Source organism: Rhinolophus ferrumequinum, chromosome 21 (assembly GCF_004115265.2).
Source record: "Rhinolophus ferrumequinum isolate MPI-CBG mRhiFer1 chromosome 21, mRhiFer1_v1.p, whole genome shotgun sequence".
Classification (NCBI taxonomy): Eukaryota; Metazoa; Chordata; class Mammalia; order Chiroptera; family Rhinolophidae; genus Rhinolophus; species Rhinolophus ferrumequinum.
In genome coordinates, this window is record NC_046304.1 from 40,475,177 (window position 1) to 40,494,831 (window position 19,655).

A 19,655-nucleotide genomic window follows, 5' to 3' on the forward strand; every position below is an offset into this window, starting at 1 on the left:
CTCGCCCCGCCCCGTTGCGGGTGGGACCGCAGACCCGGGCCCGCCCCCGGCCCGCCCCCATCTCCCCCGCCCACCCGCCCCAGGTGAGAGCTCACCTGACGCCTCGCCCGCCCGGGAACGCGGCGGCGGAACGTGAAACCCCCGGGGCCTGGAGAGGCGGGGATGGGAGGACGAGGCGGGGATCAGGGAGTTTGTGCCTCTCTCTCTGGGGCGGAGTGGAGGGACATGCAGGATTCTATCCTCGGAGGAACAGGGTGTTGGGGCAGAGGAGGGAGGCGCCTGGCGTCTGCGGAGGAACCGTGTCCTGTCCGCTCTCTCGCCCGGCGGGTGCGCGTCTCTCTGCTCAGGGCCCGGGATTCTTTGAGAACAGGGCCAGGTCTTGACACACAGCCTCTCTCCCGGGGCTGGAGATCCACGCGCAATGGCTGGAGGACCGACACTCTTGCCTGGCAAAGGGGGTCCTGGTGGATTCCTTGGAGCGGAACGGGGTGGGGGGTGGGGGGGTGCGGGGGGAGGAGCCCTCTTTCTAAATGGGAAGCTGTGAAGGGTGGAGTGCACAGTGGGCCTCAGTGGGCGCTTGACAACGTGCTGCTGATGTTTCTGAGACAAAAAATCCAGATTCTCTTGTCAGTGGAGCAGGCAGAGCTGGGATGGGAGTGGGAGGCCGGGGAGGAAACTGCTGTCTAAAGTGTGTAGATGCCAGAACCTCTGTCAGACAGGATGGGCATATCCAGGGTTAGGTCACAAAGCTCTGTCTTGCTTATTCTTTTTAAAAGTTTAACCCCAGTTCCTGCAGCAAAGGTGCAGTGATCAAGGCAGCGGGTGGCACCAGTCTAGGAGGGAGACATACAACAAATGGCCCAAGCAAGTTTTAAAATGTTTTTGAGCGTCTTGAACACTGGGTCACATCAATCAAAACAAAATATACATAACTTGCACTGAATGTCAAGATCTGCTTGGCATGTAAAGTTTCCCCAAAACCAGACATGCATGTAGAACATCAGGTGACAGTGACCTTGGCTTTGCAGTAGACACTGGCACGATTGCGGGCTGGAGACGGGTGGGAAGATGGCAGCTGTGACATTAGGCGGTGTTAGCAGAGGAATACACCCCTCCCCACAGTAAGCCTCTCTGAGCTCAGTTTCCCTGTCAAATGAACAGAGTGATTAGATGATGGATGATCTTTTAACTATGCCAGCCCTATCAAATCTATGGTTCTATCTATTGAGGCACACGGCCCGTGTGGTGGGTAGAGACCTGGAGTCAAATCATGTAAATATGAGCCCCAGATATGAACTGGGGATGATGACAAATACTTCACAGGATTTTTGTGCAGATAAGAGTGATGCCAAATGCCTAGCAGGTGCTACCACTCAATATCGGATGTTGTTATAACTGCAAGCAGCACGAGTGACGTGCTGGTGAGTGTTTGCATGCTTTGGGGGGCAGGTGAGTGTCTGCTTTGTAGTATTTGCTGACTTCTGTGCTGGAAATATTGCCACCAGGTCTGATTTCAAGCTACCAATGTGGTGTCATCCCTGATCTCTGGAGTTTGGAAGAGGTTGGCACAGTCAGCTCTGCAAGCCAGTCTGGGCCAGCCCCAGCGCACCACCAGTAAGACCTTGAACCAGACTCAATGAGGCTCAGGAGGGGAGGCCAAGCTGGACCAGTGTGAGTCAGAGAGGAGGTCCCGGCCATGTCCAATGGACATGGAGTGTAGGCAGGCAAGGAGAGAGAGCAGGTCCAGCTTGGGCTGCCCCAGCTGTCCATTCTGCCTTCATACCCATCAGCACATGGCACACACACAAGCATGCATGTGCCAGAAGGTGAAGGGGGAGGGGAGCACATTCTCCCAAAATGACATTTTCAACCTTTCATAAAAGTTACATGTTGACATCTGATGGTTAAGGCTGTGATGCAAAGAAGTTGGAGGAAGCACCGGAGTCAATGCAGACGTCAATGGTTGCACACTGAGATCCATTTAGAAAATATCCAGATGGATGTTCTTGAGCCCCCATCAGCCAATGGCATGGACCCCGCCCTTGGGCTCTGTCCTCCTGACGTTAGAACCATGCTGCTCTCTGCCTGCTGGGGAGACGCCCAGCTTGCCCACGGAGGCTTCAGAGTTGTGCTTCTGCCTTCTTGGTCAACAGGGCTTCACGGAACTGCCCAGGTGGCAACTGCTGTTGCTGCCATGCACCAAGCTCTGTGTATACGTGTGTCCCTGGCCCACCACATGGTCTCACTGAAGCCCCATGCTTCCTTTGAGGTTAGGGCAATCATTATCCCTATTGCACAGATGAGCAAACTGAGGATCAGAAAGCTTAAGTAGCTGGTGTATGTGACCCAGCTATAAATAGTGGAAGCAGGAGTTGAGCCCAGCTCCAGTGTGACTGACTCTGGATGTGGCTCTTGATGGGCTGTGGCTGGCCGGGAGCCACCCAGGCAGAGCCCAACTCACATAACCTTTGCATAATTCATCCTTATGGAACATCGTGTACCAGATAAGTGCTGACCCTCAAGCGAAGGTGGGGAGTTGGCAGTGAAAACAGATCATCTCTGCAACTGTGGTATTGTGGGATCCCTGAGGAAGGACATGAGGGGTGCCTCTCAGACTTGGAGCCTGTGCCATGCGTGGTTTGAGGCTCCCAACTGCCCCTCTGCCCTCTGAGCTCCTCAAGGGCAGGCCTAAGTTTTATTTCTCCCTGTATATCAAGAGCCTGGCACAGGGCCTGACACATAGTAGGTGCTCAGGAAATACATGTTGTTACCAGCTTATAACCTTGGTCTGTGGCCTTTTTATGGGGCTGCAGGGGTAGAAAGTGTCATACTGACACAATGCATGCTCATGAAAGCACCCCTTCGCACATTCAGACACATGCTCCATTACACACACACACACACACACACACACACACACACACACACTTTGACACTCTACAACACAAGCCCAGGCATTCAGTGACACACAGACACCCCCACACCTCCCCCATGGATATCTAAATTCCTAGGCAGCCCCACAGCTGCTCCCGGACCCACACGTTCACACAGGTATGCAAAAGAAGCATTCTTAGACATTCACATGCAGCTACCTGTCTCCATCAACCAGCCCAAGGCAGCCATAAAGGGATGGAGTTCTCCCCTCCCTCTCCGGGTACACACACACACACACACACACACACATGCTTTAGAGTTACAAATGCACGGCTGAAAGGTTAGCAATGGCTACATCAATGCCAACTCCAGGGTGTCTCCAGACACGTCCTGCCCCTCCACCCCCATTCTGCCCCCAGGCCCAGCCACCCTGCCTGAAGCAAACCCTCAGGAACCATGCCAGGTCTCCCACAACTCCAAACCCCAGCCAAGCCCAGGTCCTAGGCAGAGCCTGGCAATCACAAAATCCCCAGAGCTTACCACTAGGCCTTGAGCTAGTGGAAGTGAAGAATTCCAGGCTGGCTATCTCCCTCTAATCACCCTCACACCTGCACTGGAAATGGACCCAGCCCAACAGGAAGTGGAGCAGGGGATGCCTGAGCAGCTCTGAGGGAAGGCACCAGTGCCCAGGCCAAAGGCTGCTCAGGAAAGCTGGTCCTGGGAAGAAGGCCTGACAGGACTGGCGTGGATGTGCTCACCTGTCCCTCTGCCTGTCCTTCTCCCATCCCCATGACCCAGCCTTCGCTCCTGCTGCCTCAGTGTGACTAGTTCTGTTCTGACCACTCCCATCCGTCCTACCCCTCCCTCCACATTTGAATTGGACTTGACTCCCACTTGCATTATTTGGATCCAGGCCCTGTCACTGTCCCCAGTGTTATAGACAGGACACTGAATTCCAGAAAGGTGAGTAACTTCTTAAATGTCATGGAATTTACTGGCACTTGGTGGTTGGGAACTCGATGTCTTCAGAATGTCAGGATGAAATAGAACTAAAAGCTAACTGACTGGGGAAAGTGGGTTACAGAATCCCACATGCAGGGCACTCATGGCTATGCTTGAAAACAACAAAAAAAGAAGGCAAAGACACCGAAATGTTTAAAAAGTGAGTGCCTTGGAGGTTGGCAGAATGAATAAAAAATGGTGGGGGTTTTTTTGGATTTTCCAAATTTTCTATTAAAAGCATATTTAACATTTATAGTGAAAAAAATTCCTTAAAAGGGGGAGGGAACAAATCTCTAATGATGGAACTTTAAGCACTGGCAGAAAAGCTCTCTGGGAGGGAGGCGGGCGAAATAGTCTTGGATGTCCTGCTACGGCATCCATCCATCCATGTTTCCATAGGAAGGGCTCCTACCCTGTCTTGTGGAGCTTGCTTCTGTGATGGCAGAGCTCCCCCGACCCATAGAAATTCTCATTTAAGGCCTTATTGCCTCTGTTCCTTCCTCCCTTCCTCGCCTTCCTCCAGAATTACTCTCTGAGTGGAGGTTACATTGTGTGGAGGATGGTATGACCCTCCCTTGCCCCTTACCTGCCTGAGGCCCTTCTCCAGCTCTTGATACAGCAGCATCTGAGCTTAGTCAAGGCTGAATGCAGAGGAATACCCTTTAGCATCCCCCCACCCAGCCATGCTTCCATTGCCAAGGCCAGCAGGTTTCCTGCTGTGGAGTACCACCCCCTCCTGGAAGCCTTCCTTGACTGACCACTCCTGGCTCTACTCACTCACCACCTTGGCCCTAGAGACTTCTTTGGCATAGCTTAATTTTGTGCCAGTGGCTACATTAAGGCACACTGTCCTTGAGTTTGGGGGGTGTCAGGCACCCCTGCTATGTATCGATTGCAGATATCTCAAAGACCAAAATCCTGGCCCCTGTTTCTTTTCTATCCCATGCCTTAAAGCTAGTGGAACTGAGCTTTAACCCAAATTGAAGTAATCATTAAATATTTGAATTAATGAATGAGTAAACACTGCTACCATTCTTGCCCTTGATCTTATCATCTTCATGAGTGCCAAGATGTTGAGCCCTCTGTACTAGCATGGTTGGAACTGGGCAGAGTGTTCTGAGCCGTCCAGTTTGGTCGAGTAGGTAGGTGGGTGGTTAGGCAGTGGTAGGTAGACAGATAGCAATCTGAATGGACAATCCCAATTTTTAATAGCCTGCTTCATTGTCCCCATATGTAGACTCACATGTGTCAGGGGACATGCATGTCTGTACGCTGCCTGGGCACTGGGCTCACCATGAATATCCCAGGCCTGGGTTCCCACTTCCAGAAGCATTAGAACACGGTGAGACGACCGCGTAGGCAGTACCGAGCAGCATGCTATTGTGACGCCCCGATAGGATCTTCCCATCCATGGTCAAACGCCAACAAAAACATCTGTACTGGGGTGTTTCACGACAGAGAGGTGTTCCACGCAAGGCACAGCTACTAAAGCGGCTTAAAAGAAAGAAAAACGAAGGAAGGAAGAAGGCAAGAAAAACAACTTTCTTGGGAAACAGAAATGAAAAATAATCCAGAATTTACTATAAATAACATTCTCAAGACTCAACTCTGAACAGAGGCATTCTCAACATCAGTTGAGTTTGCTTTCCTCTGAGGAACTTCTTGCTCTCTGAAAAGGAAGGCCGAGAGGAAAGGGGTCCTGTCGTGAAGTTCAGAACGCAACTGGAGCCTGGAGGAGAGCAGTCCTCTTCGTGGCTGGAGGAGACGGCCACCACAGACCACTTCCCCCAGGTCGCATTTTCACAACTGCAAGTATGATAAGTTTGCAGGAAGTGTTCCTTGACAAAATCTGGACTAGTAGACAGGTGGGCCACAGCATGTTTTCGTGAACTCAGTGTGGGACTCTAGTGGCCCAGCCAGAGGTCTTTCTTTAAACTGGGGAGAGACTCAAACCTTGATTTATCTCTGGGAAACAGTAAGCTCAGGTTTGACTCCTTAAAAAAAAGAAAGAAGTGACTAACTCTATTTTACAGCAAAATTTTCATTTCATATAAAGTATGATTATATAACATTCAATTTAACAAACTTTGATTGAGCATCTGGTGCTAAGTCCTTGAAGTAGGAGACGATAACCAGGTCCTATCCTTGAGGAGCACACAGTTTGTTGGGAGAGACATGCAAATACGGTGTTTCCCCGAAAATAAGACCGGTCTTATATTAATTTTTGCTCCAAAAGACACATTAGGGCTTATGTACAGGGGTTGGCATCCTGAAAAATCACGCTAGGGCTTAGTTTCCGGTTAGGTGTTATTTTCGGGGAAATACGGTAAGTACATACAGCATTTTGACATTTCTATTAGATTGGTGCAAAAGTAATTGCAGTGTTTGCAATTATTTTTAACCTTTTAAACCGCAATTACTTTTGCACCAACCTAATATGTAGGTGTAAGTTACTTATTGACTACTTACAAGGTGCCAAGCATTGTTCTAAGTCCTATAGGAATATTAACTCATTTAATCCTCACCACATTTTACGGATGAAGAAACTCAGGCACAGAGAAGTAACTGGTCAGTTAGTAAACTTGGAAGTGGGATTAGAACCCAGTGAACTAGCCACAGAACATGTTTCATGACTGTGCTGCAGTAAAGAAAAGAAAGTACCAAGTGAGATGAGAGCCCAGGCGAGAGGACAATCCATTTATCATTCCAGGGAAGGTGTGTCTAGGGCAATACCAAGAGGCGGTGATAGTTGAGCTGGATCTTGCACCGATTTTTTTTTCGGTCTTTCTTTCTTCACTTTACCAAATGGCACAGTCCATCCTAATTTGCCACACAAATGTTTAATAAGGAATCAAGTTTCCCCAGTGGTTGTCATTGTAATTCTAAGGGATAACCCTACAGAGCATTCCTTTGCTATAGTGGGTTCAACTTTGGAGTGAGAAGTAGATTGAAAAGGGCTTTGGGGACTTTAGGAAATGTCATTGAGACTTGCTGAACCTTACCACTCTGTGTTATTGACTCTGGAATCTCATTTTCACTCCCAGCTCCAATGTCAGGGTCTACCTACCATCCCTCTCTGGGTTTAGCACTCAGGGATGTACCTACTACCTTCCTCCCCATGACAGAGCATTCAGTATCTACTAGGACCCCGCTGCAATACCACACGTCTTCAATAGGGATCGCTGACTACAATGGGATGGGACACCTCTGGTTGAATGGAGAGAACCCCGGATCCTAATTTAACCTTGTTCCTGGTATCCTCTGTGACCTCGGTTTCCTCATCCGTAAAATGGATATAACACTCCCTTGTCTTCCTCGGAACAGTGGTGAGAAACGTGAGGGTGAACGTGGGCACCTTCCAGTGTGATTCAGAAGAGTCCAGATGATTTCAGAAAACCAGTCATTCCACAGCTACCTTCTGAGACTCACTCACCATGCCAGGTGCCATATGGAATCCAGAAATTATTTCCACCTTTGCATAAAAGGACTTTCAATAGGTTTAAAGCAAGCTATAAGGGCAGTGGGACAGGGTGAAGGGGGCTCTAGCTCTCCCTAGTGGGAGGTAGAAGCAACATCCCCTCCCTGGGAAAGATAGCGGGTTGTGAAAGTCCTTCCCCCCAATAGCTTCTGTCTTCCTCACACAACCCAGTTAGCTCATGGGGACACCGAGGCACAGAAGAGCGAACTGACTTACCCAAGAACCTGGATTCCAGGACCCTTCCAGACAGCTAATTTTAGAATGTAGGGTGGTAAGGGGAGGTGAGGGAAGGCAAGTGACTTGAGCAGGCTGGGAGGGACGGAGAAGGGAGGACCTTCCTGTCCGACACCCTGGCCAGGCAGGCTATGCGGAGGGCAGGCGCGGCAGCCAGCCTTCTGCAGGAGCGCCCCCTGCTGGTGACCGGTGCCGCTGCTTGCGTGGAGGAGGATGCTCCGCGCTGGAGCTTCTGTTCTCTGGGAGACTACAGACACCCCAGCCACTACCACCCCCCCACACACACACCCCCAGAGTAGAGCAGGAAGGGCCCAGAGTCACCCCGAACCCTTCACTTGGCAGACAGCAAACACGAAGTTTAGAAAAGGAAGTGGCTTGCTTAAGGGCTCTCAGCGACCAGCGGGGATGTGAATCTCCCGGTCCTCCAGCCTCACACGGCAGAGCCCGCCATCTGCCTCCCCTCCCTTCCTACCCCGCATTCCTGAGCCCGGAGGGCCCGCCGCCCCGTCCCTCCCTGCACCCGGCCAGCCCCCGTTCCTCCTTTCCTCTTCAGTCCCGCCGCCTCACGAGGCCATCTCCTCCAGGAGCCCTCCCTCACTGCAGCCCCGGAGTGCTTTCATCTGTGAAGCCCTAGTGCCTCCGGGGAACACAAGTTTAAATGGCTTTTAATTCCAGGACACGGCTTTGCCCGCCTGTTGGCAGGATCTTGGGGACCATAGAGGGGACTCTTTCTTTTGGCTTTTCCACTCACCAACCTAGCTCCTTCCCACCCCCAGATGTGCCTGGAACAGAGCTGAACTCTCACTCCGTATTGAATATTGATGGATGACTCTTTCTTCTTCCCACTGCAAAGCAGCCCAGCAGAGTGCCTCTGGCCCTGGACAGCCAGGATGCCTATGCTGGCTTGGCGGCTTTCCTTCCTAGCTGGTGACTTTGGGCAAGTCACTTAAAATCTCTCAGAGCCTCGGTTTCCCCAATTGTAAAATAGGAATAAAGTTCTTTCAGCTGGTTGTGAGGAATAATTGAGATCATGTATAAAATGTGCCTGGAACACAGCAGGTGCTCAATAATTGGCAAGGTTGGTTAGTCAGACTTCCCCGGAGGCTCAAACTGGAGGCCTCATCCCTCTCCTATTTGGTTCCCTCTTTCCCAAATGTGAACCTTCCGCCCTCATCCTCCTTACCCCCACCTCCCGTTGTGAGCAGCATCAGGGTAGGGGCTGCGCAGTGACTATGAAAAGATCAAGGGAAAGGAGGATGTTAGAGAACAGAGAAGGCAGAATGATGGAATATCAAGCCACACTATCGCTTATGCTCCCCCCAACGCGGCTTTCAGGTACCTGGTCTGCCTTTCTCATTCCCCTCTTTGTGCTGGTTTCCTCACCCTATATTCTTTCTGAACATGCCTATCTGCTTCTGCTTCCATGAGCTCCTAGTTCCTGCTACTTAGAGCTCACAGCCTGCACGCGGCCGTCATGACTGCCCTGACACCCTCACTGCGTCATGGCCATTCGGCTTTGGCAGCTGGTGGCATCTGCATCAAAGGCTATTGGCCAGCTGTGGGCTGGCCACCCGAGGGTCAGGTATCCACTCCTGGTCCAGTTGGCTGTGGTCATAGGGACAGAATATGTGCTGTGAAGCCGGGCCACAAACGTACTTACATGTCCAATAAAATAAGTGTTCGATAAGCACTGTTACAATTAATAATAATATTTGAGACTTGATGAAAATTCATTCGACATTCCTTAGAAAAGGAAACAACTCTTGTGAACTGTTTTATGTGGTGAATAATCCCCTGTACCTACACGGAGCTCCATGCCAAATTATTATGTCTGGTACACCCAGATTTATACAGACTGCCTCTGCTTGAAGCTTGGTGTACTCACATGCTTGTTACAACCAATACTGCTCCAGGAAACAGTCTCAGGGTTCTCACACTCAACTGTGATGGCACTGGCAGAAGGGCTTCCCCAAATGACCTATGGTGTAATTTTGAAAAATGAACCTGAGATGTGGGGAGGAAAAAAGGGCCCAACCCCTGCTCTGCATCTTCCATTCCACTCACCCATTGGGCTCCAACCAAGACATCACTCCGCGACCCTGGGCCACGCTGCTCGCCTTCAGGCTGGCTCCCCGGGAAGGCCGATGGCTCTCTCCACCATGGGTTTCATTTTATCAACGAATCACCCCCAACATACTGAGTATTATCAGGTGTCAGGGACTGTGCTAGTTCATTTTCTGATCTTATTTATTCCTTCCAATGTCTTCAGAAGTTGACATTACCATGGTCACCTGGACCGTTTTTAAATGATGGACGTTTGCGATATGACATACTTGTCTTCCTCTTGTCAGTGCAATCCAACACAAAGATATACAGAGAGTGCACTTGTTCTTTGCCCTTAAAACTCCATTTCCCATAGAAATGCAAAGAATAATCTCAGACTTCCTTCTGGTTACATCCCTAGAAAGCAGACCGTGAACAAAGTACAAAAAACACCACCAATTCCAAGAAATGCAGCTCCTGTCCCTAGGAGCCCCAGTTGGAATTCCAATGGCCCCCGTTCCTTCTTGTGCTTCTCCCCTGGAAAGGGGATGAGGGTTTAATATCTGAGGTAAATGTCAAGATCAGGGGTGAGGTATTCTTAATTGCCCTCCCCCACTTCAACATTCATTGCCAGCGTCTCTCCAGTTGCTGTTCCTAGAAGCCCCAGCAGGTGTCACTGTGACCCTGACCATTCTCACAGGCCCGTTTGGGCCTGTATGCACACCTTTGAGGTGTGTGTGTGGGGGGGCTCCCAGAGGTGGGACCTCACCTCCAAGGAATCCCACAGGGAGGGTCCTGTCCCAGAGAAAAGGGTCCTGATCTGTTTCACTCTCTCCCAGGACCATTTTAGGGAAGGGCTGTGGTTCAGTGAATGTTCAACCTCATGGGCAAGGGATACAGAAGGTGGAGAGTGAAGGGAAAAGCGGGGAGCTAGACCTTCCTCCTTTCCCTCCAAGCTGGCCAGCTTCCATTGCATTAGGAGAGTGCCCCACCCCTGCCAAGCCACCTTACCACTTGCTCTGAGCTTTGGGGACAAATCTTAGTGACAGCTGAGGGCCACACGGGGTCAGGAATCCCTGCACTGATGAGGAGCCAGAAGGCACAAAGGGGGCTGTAAGTCGGGAGGTTTCCTGGAGGAGGTGAGTGTGGACTAAGAGGTTAACTCCTGGCCCTGGCTCATGAAGAACAAGAGGGATGACGGGCCCCCTGGGCCCCCCTGAGGGGTTGGTACTGTTCGGGGGAGGGATGCTGACAGGTGAGTTCATCATTGGCCATTTGGGGGGATGTTTCTGGGGTTGGGGGAGGCTTCCAGGGACTCTTCCCCCCACAAGCCAGAGAAACAGGAGTTACAGACTAAGAGAGTCGGGTGGGTCGGAGCCTTGGGAGGAGCTGGCAAAGGGTTACGAGGGAACAACAGGAGGCAGAGTTGTGAGAGGGAAAAGGGAGACCTCCGTGCCGGGCTGAAATTGGGTTGTCTAGATGGGGAAGTGATGGGACCGCAGAGGGAAGGAGAGGAGGCAGGGAGGGAGGACTAAACCTGTGCCCAGGCTTCAGCACGGGACTGAGCCCGGCCACGTGCGTTTGCTTCCTTGAGCCCTTGACTTGTCCTGGGATAAAAAGTCAGTGACAAGCCAGGGAGACGGGCTTTGCCACGGAAGGCGCTCAACGCCTGTTCCAAAGCCCAACTAGACCTCAGAGGGTCCAGGAGAGCTCCCCAGTTCCCCGCTCTGGGATTCCTGATGGCCCGTCTCTGCTCCCCTCCCACAGCCCAGCCATACTGCCCAGCCCTGGAGGCCCTCATGCGCTCAGTACCAGTTACCACCCACCCCTCCGGCCACTGCCCAGGACACAACTACCCACGGCCCCCACCCCCACCCCATCCCGCTCCCCCCAGAGTTGGCGAATTTGCCCTTTTGGTTATCACCTCATGGAGATTTGGCCCTTCTGGAAGCAAGTCTTGACACCTGGGGTGGGACTTGGTCCTGGATGGGGATAGGAAAGACTGGAGAACTAGTAAAAACACATACTTCAGCAGGAACAACACGCAAAGGAAGTTGGAGGAAAAGCCACCCTCCCCAACAGGACCTGACAGGGAGCCCCTCATGGGCAATCTCCCCCTGTCCCCTCCTTTGGAGTCCTGTTTTCCAGGACATGGACTGGAGGACATCTCAAAGCATACATGTATGCAGAGTAAGAGATTTCTCAGAAGACACAATGGTTTCTCCTTTTTGTCCAGATCTGGCCTCTCCTGAGCTACTTTCCACATCCTCTCTCATTCACTCACAGGACAATCCCGTGAGGTGGCCAGTACTGCCCTGAGCAGGAAGCCAGTGTGCGAGCTGTGCGAGCTCAGGGGAGCCTCCAGCAATGTCCCAAAGTACACACAGCAGCCAGACAACCAGTTGGGCAGTCGGCGGGGGTTGGCTGGCCATTTCTTCTTAACACTAACATTGATGCTTCGAAGGGGGCTGGTCATGCTCCCAGGACTAGAACTCAGGCTTTAGGGACACGCCAGGGGATCAGAAAGAAATGTTAGTTCTCTCATTTAATTGTTACATGAAGCAGCAGAAGCTGCAGCCTGTTTTCAGCAGGCGTGAGAGCACCGCATTGAAGGAGCCCTTACACCAGTAGCTCACGTTCTGGGTCAAATCAAATACAATCGGTCGGGACCCCAGCCCAGCATCCATGCACGTGTAGACTCGTTTCCTGAGAGCCCCTATGCTGAGCGTGCCATGCGTGACCCCCGTAGTGGGTGTCTCTCGATTGACAGCTAGGGGCTGGGACACTTAAGTCCTTGTGTTGCCAAGAGCCCTCACCCTGTATTTACTCCCGTGGTTGTGTGGTGGACATGGAAACAGATGCAGTCACTGACTAGGCTGCAAGGACACGTCCCCAAGTGCCAAAGCACAGCCTCGAGCAGCCTGTTTCCATCCTGGGATGTGTGACAAGGACTAAGGATCCAGAGTGCAGGCTGGGGACTTGTCAGCTCCCCAGCCCTTCCTTCTAAGTCCCCTGTTGAAGATTCCTAGACACCCCATGCGCCAGTGACTCCCTCTGAGCCCACACATGGCTTTTTCATGGACATGCCATGTTGGATTCCCCTGGTCTCCCCATCCCCACTTGCCCCGGCCAGCTTCCTGGGGCCCCTGACTAGTGAGTTTCACCCCATAAGTGGCCGTGGCTTTTGGTGACCAGGGCCAGCGCCTTCCCCAAGTCCTTTCTGTTGCTCTGTAGCCCAGTCTCCTTCATCCATAACCCCCAGGAGTGGGGGCAGGGCTGGGGGCCAGAGGGGTTCTCTCTAGGCAGCGGCAGGGGGCGGGGGCCAGGGGCTCCCCTAACTGCAGAGGCTAGCCTTACACACCCAGCAACACATGTCCCCCTTTATGGCCAGGGCTTTCTCTCGGTGCTTAAAGGCAACTGTGAAAAGAGCAGGGCTGATTCTGGCTGCCTAGCCGTCTCCTGGCAACAGGCCTGGCAGGAGGTCTTTCTTTCTCCCCCCCCACCTCCCTTCTCTCCTCCACTACCCCCCTCTCTTCTTTCCCCCCTGTGTCTTGTGTTGTGTATCATTAAAACTTCCCTCCCAGCCACTTCGCAGCCAACAACCAGGCCCTTCTGGGGCCAGTTCCTTTGGGGCAGCTCCGCCAGCCGGCCCTGGGGGTGGGGGCTCTGAGGGGTCAAGCCCCCAGAGACAGGCTTTGTGTTCTGGAACCAAGGCTTAAACTCAATTTGGCAACCTTTGGCACGTTTATGAGGGCAGCCACTAGAACTGGCCCCCTCCCCAGGCACCTCTTCCTTCTTTCCTTTCTTCCCCTCCCTTTCAGGTCCCAGTCTCTTCTGTTAGTGCCAATAGTGCCACTGGGCACTGCCCAGCCCTGCTAGGGCCTCACGAACAACCCCTCACCTAGAAGGACAAGCCTCCACTGAAGGCTAGGAGAGCTCCAGCCAGAGGTCTGCAGCCAGCTCTGGACCAGTGTCCTGGTCTGTCCTGAAAGGGGCAGGGACACAAAGGATAGTGGGCCACAGGGACCATCCAATCTGTGAGTGTCAGGACCAGAGGTCCTCATTTGACACTTCAATCTAGAGGCACACTGAAGCCCAGAGAGGGTAAGCGCCTTGTCCAGGGACACACAGCCAGTCAGGGAAAGCTGGAACCCTGGTATCCGGTTTCCCTCTTCTGAGGCTGTTTATACTCCTTGCTGGAGGGAAACACGTGACTCTCTGAGTTGATGCACCTTCTGGGCCCTGACCTGCCTAGCTCTAGTGCAATGTTGAAAGGGTGTTTGAACTTGACCAGGTCATCTAAGGCCTTCCCCCTCGCCCTCGCAAAAAGCCTCCATCAGGCCTGAACTGGAGGGTGACTCACCACCTTGCCCAGCTCCTCTGGACAACGGGGAGACAGGTCAACTTCCTTCTCCACCTCTCACCACCACCACCAGCACCACCGTGAGGACGTATCCTCGTCACAGAGGCCTGGAGCTGGCTGGAACAGCCTGTCATCCAACATATTCATAAGTCTGAATGGATGGCCCCAAGTTTCCTATCTGACACATCAAGGCAAGGGTGATTCTCAGCTCGTGGCCAGGGTGACTTCCAGATCCAACTCCAGTGCCCTCCAGTTCTGCCAGCTCCAGCCTCGCTCACCCTCAGGGACCCCAGCCAACCAGCAGGTGCAGGCCGCCAAGAAGACTCCCTGACCCCACAGGCTGGCACTGGCAGGGCACCCTGACTGCAGGCACTCATCTCAGATCCAATGTCTTCCAGACTCTAGATATTTCCATGTCACCTTCACACCACAGCTGCATGCAAACTGTTCTATTTTCTTAACACTTTTCTTTAAATTGATTTGCTTTGTTCTTGATAACTTCAATTAAAAAAGAAACTTTAGATGACTATGGTTTTCAACAACGTGATTTCATCCTAACCAGATACTGTTGCCCCCACCCAAAGGCTCTGAATGTCCGTGTCTTTATTCAAAAAGGATCTTAGTAACTGTGGTATTAGCATCAAACCGACTTTCTCCCTGACAATACTCAGAAGGAGTGAGGGAGAATGCAATAGGGAATACGAATACATGAGCTTTCTCACTGAGTTTGAAGTTAGTTAACACGATGCTGCATCTCCTGGGGCCGCCATGGTCCTCTCCAGTCTCTGAGAAACATTCCCGTTAGTCATGGAAATGCTCTCAAGACTCCAACCTTTGGCCAAATAACATTTCAGACTTTCTTAATTTCTGGAAAAGAAACAAGAAAATAAAAACATTTTGGTAATGCTATATTCTCTGATTTGGGAATCAGAAAATTATTTCTCATCTTAGCACCCACCCCCTTGATGTGCAGAAGAAAGGGCAGAGTGGGGCTGGGGAGGGTCAAAGTAGGGGTGGGTGAGGAAGATGAGGGGAAGGAAGGCTTTGGGACCCAGCAACACAGAAGAGCTGGGAATATCATCGTTCTTGCCGTGGTCCCTCAATCATTAGACAGTCTGGTCAAGATTTTGCCTTTTATTTTTGTGGGGGTCACAAGTGAATAAGTCTTAAGGTACCAGCATTTGTTGTCTACTATATACCCTGAAATTCTTTGGGTCAGTTATGCCATTGGACCCTGTGAGCTGTGGAATTAGTATTCCCATTTGCCAGATAAGGAAACAGGCACACAGAGGTCTAAATCACTTGCCCAAAGTCACGGTTAAGCAGTGGAGTCATAATTTGAAATTATTCAGACTGATCACAGAGGCCATGCCCCCCCCCCCCCCCCACACACACACACACAGCCCGAGACTCTCTGGCCAGTAGGAACAGAACTTAGGAGCTCCTGGCCCCTCAGGTCAGAACGTGAGGCTCATGCTCAGAGCCCTGAAAATGTGGGTGGAAGGCAGGGCACAGCCCTCTGTCCCCAAACAAGCCTCCTCCAGCCCCTCGAAGAGAGTGCTGTGCACGCGTGTCTGAGGGCTGCTTCTCCCACACCCAGGGAGCTGGAGGAGGCTGGTGAATGGAGAGTCGAGGTCACAGGTGGGAGAGAGAATGTGGCAGGTGAGCTGAACGGAGGCAGCTTTTTTTTTTTTTCCTGGAGCTAATTCACAGACCATAAAATTCACCATTTTAAAGTGTACTATTCAGTGATTTCTATGTTCAATATGTTGTGTACCCATGTCACTATCTAATTCCCAAACATTTTCATCTCTCCCCAGAGATACCCTGTACTATTAGCAATTAAACTGCTGTTAAGGAAAAGGCAGCATGAGATGGGACTACATTCTGGATTACTTTCAAACCCCGCCTCAAGCCTACACCCTTTCTTTTGTTGTTTCTTTCTCCCCCCAAGCCATCTCAGAGTGAGTCTCCAACTCCAGGCTGCCACTGCAACCTTACTTCCACCCAGACCGAACCCCCAAACCAAGGAGAAAAAGCCTAACTAGCCCTTAAATGAAAGCAACTCAATTTGTAAGTCAATCAGCAACACTTCATCTAACTGCCCTGTACCAGACACTATGGGCAGGAGGATACAGATTTCAGTTAGGAGGACTTTGGTTGCAAGAAACAGCTGGAAGTGGCCTAAGAAAACAAGGAAACTGTATTATTTCACCTAACAAGAAGCTCCAAAGCAGGACTCCCCTGGGGTCAGCTGATGTCTTAGCAATGGTGTCAGAGATCCAGCTTCTTTTTCTCTCTTTGCTCTTTTCTTCTGCTAGTCAGACTCATTTTCTTCCCTCGTAGTCGCAGGATGGCTGCTGCAGCTCCAGGCATCGCCCTTCCTTCCCCCCAGACGCAATGATGTCTAAAAGCAGGAAAACCGGACATTTCTTAGCTTCATTTTAAGAGTGTAAATAAAGTTTTCCAAGAAGTCCTTTTGCGCCCTTCAACAGACCTCCTCTCATGTCTCATTGGCCGAACCTAATTAACATGTCTATTCTTAAACCAATCCCTGGTAAGGGGTAGGGGTCCCCATGATGGGCTTAGACTAATCAGGATTTATCTCTGAGCCAGGTTGGGAAGGGATGAGTACAAACTGGGGATCTCTGCCAGCATGAAGGAACGGGCCAGCAGTGTAAGCTGCACTACAACCTAAATAAATAGAAGACTTTGCCCTCAAGAGAATCAAGAAAAAGTAGCTCAGTGCCATCAAGGAATGGAAGTGGCACTTACTGATCACTTAACATGTCCCAACTGCCATTCTGGACACTGCAGACATCACTCCACTAAATAGGCAACAGCCATTTGAGGCAGGTGTTATACTCATTTTTTCAGAGGAGGAAACAGGCTCAGAGAGGGTAGGTAATGTGCTCAGTATCACACAGTAAGAGATAGAGCTGGGATTCATTGGGGGTAGTGGTGGTGGCATGATATCTGGGCTCTAAGACAACCACTCAGACAGAGGGTCTCCCCAGACAGAAATATGGAACCCTATTCAGGCCTCACCAAGGTGAAGGAGCAAAGGCAATGGGTTGTGTCAGGTACGGGGCAATGCCAGACTGGTGCCCCTGCATTGCCCAAGGACCTGTCTACGCCTGTCGCAGACAGAGCCACCTGCTCCTGGGTGCCTGCTGGCAAGGCAGCTCCGATTCCACTGCTAGGCCCCTGGGCCCCCATTCGTGTGTCCAGGCTCCCAGGACCCAGGGCCAATGGCTGGGCCCAGCCTGCGGTTCCAGCAGTGGCTGCTGCAGGCTGCACTCGTCTGTGGGGGAAAAATTAGCTGGCAGAGCTCTGGAGGGTACAAACCAGGATTTGACCAGAAATCTCTGCACCCTCTCCAAAGATAATATTAGGCTTGTTCTACCCTATTTCCCTAACGTACCCCCACCAAAATCTTCTCCCAAGACCCCTGAGATAGAAAGAACCATCACAGCTCATACTCTGGAAGGAAACATTTTATTTGATCATCTGATGGATAACTGTCTCCCCAGCACATGGCAAAGCCAGAACCTGGACTGGTTCTGGTCACCAGTGCTCACGTTGTGCTCAGTGAAGATGTGTTAAATGAATGAACCATCCAACACCTGCACAGAACACCTACTGTGTGTAGCATGTGTGTGTGTGGGGGGGCGGTGGGGGCGAGGCTGGCTGGATGGGTTATTAACGAGCAAGGCAGGCTTCTTGGGGATGGACCAGTCCTCCCTGGAGCTCAGCCCCAGGCTTTGCCCACAGCAGGCACCAAGTGGATATTTGTGGGTGCCAGGAAAAACAGAAACCCTTCCCTGCTCTTGGAGCCAGGTAAAGGGGAGCCTTAGCTTGGCTGAGATTGGAGACAGAAGAAACGAGGGATGGCCTTCGGGCTGCATCCGGGGCTCTCCTCCTCTCTTATGCCTGCTTTTGTCCCACCCACCAGGGAGTGGAAGAAAAACTGGGAGTGACAGGCCTGACCAAGAGAAGCCATGTCATCAGCCACACACAGACAGACATGCAGAGGTCTGGCTCTACTTTCCTGCACAAGGAGCGCTTCCTTGGCAGGAACTGACCTTGGATTAGAGCCCCAAGGCCCCAGGCAGGCCAGCCATGTCTGGGTGGGAGACTCAGGGCTCTGAAGCAAAGGCAGAAGAAAGGGGATGGAGGAAGGCTGAAAAAGAGGAAGGAAGAGGAGAGGAAGAGAAAGAGAGGCAAGGGGGGAACATGGTGCACGCAGAAGGACAACACAAGGCCCCAGGCACCCTGTGCAGCAGCAGCTCCAGACAGGCTGCCAGCTCCTCATCTCACTCCACTTGGGGCAGTACAGGGGTCACCTGAGAGGGAAGCAGGAGCCAAAAAACAGTGGGGTAGCTGGGATGAGCGGGGAGCTCTAGGGCTCAAGCCCTACTCGAGATGGGGAAATGAGGACCCCAATGGGCTATACAGAACCCTGACAGGTGACAGTGGTCCTCCCATCTGTGGCCTCAGCCCCTGCTCCTCTCTTCCACCCTCAGCCAGTCGTCAACAATGTGTATAAGGGACCTACTATGTGCCAGACCCTGCTCTGGGCGTTGGGGCTTCATCAATCCCAAGGGGTTTAGATTTTAGAGTAGGAAATGGACATTAAGTGAGCAACTTAACAGGTGTATTTGACGTGTCATGTATGTAAGATAAGGTCAAGGTTAAGGCCTATGCAGAAAAATAAAGTGGAATAAGAAGGCCAGAGGGATAGGGTGGGGGGGCAGCTAGTCGTCTGGAGGGGTCTCTCTGAAGAGGAGATTTTGAGGTGGGTCTCCGGTGGGAATGTCAGACAAGATTTTCCCGGATAAATCCTTCTGGAGGAGGTTCCTGGGTGCCTGAGGACGAACTGCTGAGGCTGGCAGGGCAGAAGGAGCGACTCAAGAGAGAGCGGCCTGTTCCTCAGCTCCTAAGAGGAGAAGAAGGAAACTCAATATTTATCATTCACCATCCGCGGTCTGGCATTCTGTCAGCACAGTTCTCATTTAACGCTGACAACTCCCTATAAGATATAAAGTATTATCTCCACCTTACATGGAATAGAGGAGGGTCAGAGATTACTGGCAGCTGGCCAGTGGTGCCCTCCCCACCCCATTCTTTCTGTTGCTCCCACCCTTCTAAAAGACTTTGACCCTGCATCATTTTCCATCCCTCGGGGAACTGGAGATGACTAAGTCTGGAGGAACTACTATGACAGGGAAAACCCCTCGTGTTCCCACAGGTGGCACCTGTGATCTTGGGGTGCGGGTGGGCCAGACCAGGAAGGACTCGGTGACATCACCCTGCTGTTTGCAGCCTCCCATATCTCCACTGACACGAGGCTGATGCAGCCGCAGGGTCCCCGTCTGGACGCCCAGGAGTGCAAGCTGGGGACCTCACATCGCCTCACCTGCCCTCGTCCTGTATCTCTCGGGCCGGCCCGCCCTCCCAAGGGAGCCACCTGTGTGGAGAGGTGAGGGGAGACCCAAGCCACGCACACCTTATCCCCAACTAAGCTCAGGGATTGCGAAGTAGATTAAGGGCATTCACTCCCAAGAACGCCTACTTAACCCGGATCCCCAAAGATCCCAGCTGCTCGCCCACAGAGGAGCAAGCTCCCCGCCCACAGGTGCAGGGCGGGGCAGGGCCTCC